The following is a 5,550-nucleotide window of genomic DNA, read 5'->3' as shown; positions in this document are numbered from 1 at the left end:
ACAATGTTAATTCTTACCATTCATAAATATGAGCTATCTTTCCATTTATGTCTCCTTCAAATTCTTTATCAATGTCATAGTTTATGGGGTACAGATCTTTCATCTTCTTAGTTAAATCTTTTCCTAAGTATTTTGTTATTTTTGATGCTATTGTGAATTAGATTGTTCTCTTTATTTTTTCAGATAGTTCATCATTAGAGTGTTAAAATGCTCCTGTCTTGTGCTTACTTTGGCAGCACATATACTAAAATTGGAATGATGCAGAGAAGATTAGCGTGATCACTGAGCAAGGATGACATGAAAAACTATTTTAAAAAAACGAAACAAAACAAAATTCCTGTCTTTTATATATTGATCTTGTATTTGGCAGCTTTATTAAATTTGTTTATTCAAAATTTTTTGTGAAGTTTTTAGGATTTTTTTACATGTAAGTTCATGTTATCCAAAAAAAGAAAATTTTACTTCTTCCTTTTTTTTTTTTTTTTGGAGTCTTTTATTTCTTTGTGTTCCTTGTTTCTCTGGCTAGGACATCCAGTACTATGTCAAATGAGAGTAGTGAAAGTGGACACACTTGTCTTTTTTCTGATCTTTAAGGGGAAAACTTTCAAACTTTTTTGATTGAATATGAGATTAGCTCTGGGCTTGGGCTTGCAATATGTGTTTTTTCTTTAATGGATTTTTTAAATTATTTTTTAAAATTTTTTTATAAACATATAATGTGTTTTTATCCCTAGGGGTACAGGTCTGTGAATCACCAGGTTTACACATTTCACCGCAGTCACCATCACTCACCATAGCACCTGCTCTCCCCAATGTCCATACCCCCACCATCCTCTCCCAACACACCTCCCCCCAGCAACCCTCATTCTGTTTTGTGAGATTCAGTCTTTTATGGTTTGTCTCCCTCCCAATCCCATCTTCTTTTATTTTTCTTTTCGTACGCCCGAAACCGCCTATGTTGCATCTCCACTTCATCATATCAGGGAGATCATATGATAGTTGTCTTTCTCAGATTGATTTATTTCGCCAAGCATAATACCCTCTAGTTCCATCCATGTCATCACAAATAGCAGGATTTCATTTTTTTGATGGCTGCACAGTATCCCATTTTACATATATACCACATCTTATTTATTGATTGATCCGTTGAAGGACATTTAGGTTCTTTCCATAGTTTAACTATTGTGGACATTGCTGCTATAAACATTTGGGTGCATGTGCCCCTTCAGAATGCCACGTTTGTATCTTTAGGGTATATACCCAGTACTACAATCACTGGGTCATAGGGTACTTCTATTTTCAGCTTTTTGAGGCACCTCCATGCTGTTTTCCAGAGTGGTTGCACCAGCTTGCATTCCCACGTACAGTGTAGGAGGGTTGCCCTTTCTCCACATCCTCGCCAGCATCTGTCATTGACTGACTTGTTCGTTTTAGCCATTCTGAAAGGTGTGAGGTGGTATCTCATTCCGGTTTTGATTTGTATTTCCCTGATGCCGAGTGATGTGGAGCATTTTTTCATGTGTCTGTTGGCCATTTGGATGTATTCTTTGCAGAAATGTCTGTTCATGTCCTCTGCCCATTTCTTGATTGGATTATTTGTTCTTAGGGTGTTGAGTTTGATAAGCTCTTTATAGATTTTGGATAGATACTGGCCCTTTATCTGGTATGTCATTTGCAAAGATCTTCTCCCAGATAACTTCTGACAGTCATCTTTTGGCTTTGTTAACTGTTTCCTTTGCTGTGCAAAAGCTTTTTGATCTGATGAAATCCCAGTAGTTCATTCTTGCCCTTGCTTCCCTTGCCTTTGGCGATGTTCCTAGGAAGAAGTTGCTGCTGCTGAGGTCAAAGAGGTTGCTACCTGTTCTCTCCTCAAGGATTTTGATGGATTCCTTTCTCACTTTATGCTTCTTCATCCATTTCCAGTCTATTTTCATGTGTGGTGTAAGGAAATGGTCCAATTTCATTTTTCTGCGTGTGGCTGTTCAATTTCCCCAACACCATTTGTTGAAGAGGCTGTCTTTTTTCCATAGGACATTCCTTCCTGCTTTGTTGAAGATTAGTTGACCATAGAGTTGAGGGTGTATTTCTGGGCTCTCTATTCTGTTCCATTGATCTATGTCTGTTTTGGGGACAGTTCCCTACTATCTTGATGATGACAACTTTGTAATAGAGCTTGAGGTCTGGAATTGTGATGCCAACAACTTTGGCTTTCTTTTTCAATATTCCTCTGGCTCTTCGAGGTATTTTCTGGTTCCATATGTATTTTAGGATGATTTGTCCCATTTCTTTGAAAACAATGGATGGGATTTTGATAGGGATTGAATTAAATGTGTAGATTGCTTTAGGTAGCATAGACATTTTCACAATATTTGTTCTTCCAATACAGGAGCATGGAACATTTTTCCATTTCTTTGTGTCTTCTTCAATTTCTTTCATGAGTACTTTAGAGTTTTCTGAGTATAGATTCTTTGTTAGGTTTATTCCTAGGTATCTTAGGGTTTTGCGTGCAGTTGCAAATGGGATTCACTCCTTAATTTCTATTTCTTCAGTCTTGTTGGTATAAAAAAATGCAACCAATTTCTGTTCATTGATTTATATCCTGACACTTTACAGAATTTCTATACAAGTTATAGCAGATTTGGAGTGGAGTCCTTTAAGTTTTCCACATACAGTATCATATCATCTGCAAACAGGGATAGTTTGACTTCTCTTCTGCCAATTTGGCAAAATTTGGATGGCTTTAATTTCTTTTTGTTGTCTGATTGCTGAGGCTAGGACTTCGAGTACAATGTTGAATAGCAGTGGTGATAACGGACATCCCTGCCGTGTTCCTGACCTCAGCGGAAAAGTATTCAGTTTTTCTCCATTGAGAATGATATTTGCAGTGGGTTTTTCATAGATGGCTTTGATAATATTGATAATATGTGCCCTCTATCGCTACACTTTGAAGAGTTTTTTTTTAAGATTTAATTTATTTATTTGACAGAGAGAGAGATCACAAATAGGCAGAGAGACAGACAGAGAGAGAGATGAGGAGAAGCAGGCTCCCTGCTGAGCAGAAAGCCCAATGCAGGACTCGATCCCAGGCCCCTGGGATCATGACCTGAGCCGAAGGTAGAGGCTCAACCCACTGAGCCACCCAGGTGGCCCCACTTTGAAGAGTTTTAATCAGGAAGGGATACTGCACTTTGCCAAATGCTTTTTCAGCATCTATGGAGAGTATCATATGGTTCTTGTTCTTTCTTTTATTGATGTGTTGTATCACATTGATTGATTTGCAGATGTTGAACCAACCTTGTAGCCCTGGAATAAATCCCAGTTGGTCGTGGTGAATAATCCTTTTAATGTACTGTTGAATCTTATTGGCTAGTATTTTGGTGAGAATTTTCGCATCTGTGTTCATCAAGGATATTGGTCTGTAGTTCTCTTTTTTGATGGGATCCTTGTCTGGTTTTGGGATCAAGGTGATGCTGGCCTCAGAAAAAAAAGAGTTTGGGAGTTTTCCTTCCATTTCTATTTTTTTGGAACAGTATCATGAGAATAGGAATTAATTCTTCTTTAAATGTTTGGTAGAATTCCCCTGGGAAGCCATCTGGCCCGGGGCTTTTGTTTGTTTGGAGATTGTTGATGACTGTTTCAATCTCCGTACTGGTTATGGGTCTGCTCAGGTTTTCTATTTCTTCCTGGTTCAGTTGTGGTAGTTTATATGTCTCTAGGAATGTATCCATTTCTTACAGATTGTTGAATTTATTGGCGTAGAGTTGCTCATAGTATGTTCTTATAATTGTTTGTATTTCTTTGGTGTTGGTTGTGATCTCTCCTCTTTCATTCATGATTTTATTTATTTGGGTTCTTTCTCTTTTCTTTTTGATAAGTCTGGAAAGGGGTTTATCAATCTTATTAATTCTTTCAAAGAACCAGTTTCCTAATTTCGTTGATTTGTTCTATTGTTTTTTTTTTTTTGTTGTTGTTGTTGTTGTTTTGTGGTTTTTGTTTGTTTGCTTCTATTTCATTGATTTCTGCTCTGATCTTTATTATTCCTCTTCGCCTGCTGGGTTTAGGCTTTCCTTGTTGTTCTTTCTCCAACTCCTTTAGGTGTAGGGTTATGTTGTGTATTTGAGATCTGAGAGAGAAGCGTGGTGGCACACGTCTGTCACTGCACTCCCCAGGAGCAAGTCTGGGGAAGGCGCAGCTCGCCGCCCCCAGAGAAGAGAAGGAGCCGTTGGCCTTGTGGTCGGGAAAAGGACGGGAAGCAGGGTAGCCTGCCATGGCAGGAAGAGCAGGCCGGTGGCAAGACAAGTGTCACCCGCTCCCTGTGCAGAGAGATGGAAGCCTGGCTGCTAAGGAGACATGAGGGGACGACTAGGGCAGGGAAGCGTGCTCCACTCTGAGGAAGGAGTGTGGGCAGAAGGCAGGCCTGTCCTGTGCCTCTGGTCCCAAGGGGACAGCATCTCCTTGACCTCCTGTCCATAGGGCATACTTGGGCTAGCTACCAGGCGCCATACACAGAACTCGCAGAAACAGCACTCTCGAGAAACGGGTAGATGCCATCTTCCTCCAACATGTGACAGCGTTTGCGGTGGCAGGGAGTTTGCGGGGTAGGAGTGGGGACAATCCCCCAAAGCTCCCCATTTCAGTGAACAGGCGGTGTTCAGGGATCCTGTCGCCTCTCCTCTCCTGTGGGGAATACACTGGCCTTGTCTGCGAATCCGCCTGAGGTCCAGTGCCAAAGGCCAAGCGTTTCCTACACCGGGAGATGGTAGTGTGCATAGAGTGCCATCTTAGGCCACGCACGCTGCTGCAGGGTTTTGACTGTGTCTGCTTAGTTCGGCCTGGCAGGGTGAACCCAGGGCGCCAACATGGAGCCCAGGAAAGCAAGGTCCAAGAGACACCAGCACTCCCGTGACTCTTCTTACCTGATGCGACAGAGCGAACACCCAAAGCCTTTCTGAGGAGGAAGCAGCAGCGAAGTTGGGATCGTGCCAAGATGAAAACCTCTGCAAAAGCATAGCAGTCGCTGGGAAATCAGAGTCGGTTCTGAGGGCTGCTGTTGCTGCTTGCCTGACCCTAGTATTCGCAGCATGATGGGAGAAACCCTCATAGAGCGAAAGCCTCTTTGCCCTGGCATCTCTTCTGGGAAAGCACAGCATTCTTTGGGAAATGAGTCCGGTCTGAGGGATGCTCCTGTGCGCCTGAGCTGGTCTCCTCAGCATGGTGTAATAAACCCGCATGGAGCGAAATCCTCTATGCCTGAGCATCCCCTCTGCCTGAGAGAGAAGCGCGTTTGCGCCTGTGGAAAGAGCCTTAAGCAAAGAGACCTGTTTTTCAGTGCGGTCACCAGGAGCATGTCTGTGGAAGGTGCAGCACGCTGCACGGGGAGAAGAGGTGGAGCCGTTGGCGTTCGGGTCTGGACACGGTTGCGAAGCAGGAGAGCTGGCCCTGGCATGCACAGTGGCCGGTGGAAATACAAGTGTCACCCGCTCCCAGTGCAGAGAGACAGAAGCCTGGCTGCTAAGGAGACAGGAGGGGATGAGTAGGGCAGGGCGCATG

The 5,550-nt window shown here is 42.6% G+C and overlaps 1 non-coding gene across 1 annotated transcript; it reads left to right on the top strand.

Moving 5' to 3' along the window:
- The first annotated feature begins 220 nt into the window (after nt 1-220).
- Nucleotides 221-329, top strand: LOC131813361 (U6 spliceosomal RNA). Its single transcript, XR_009346774.1, has one exon. It is a non-coding gene; the product is annotated as a U6 spliceosomal RNA (small nuclear RNA).
- The last annotated feature ends 5,221 nt before the right edge of the window (nt 330-5,550 follow it).

This window comes from Mustela lutreola, chromosome 12 (assembly GCF_030435805.1).
Source record: "Mustela lutreola isolate mMusLut2 chromosome 12, mMusLut2.pri, whole genome shotgun sequence".
Lineage (NCBI taxonomy): Eukaryota > Metazoa > Chordata > Mammalia > Carnivora > Mustelidae > Mustela > Mustela lutreola.
This window is presented reverse-complemented; position numbering and strand designations above follow the sequence as displayed.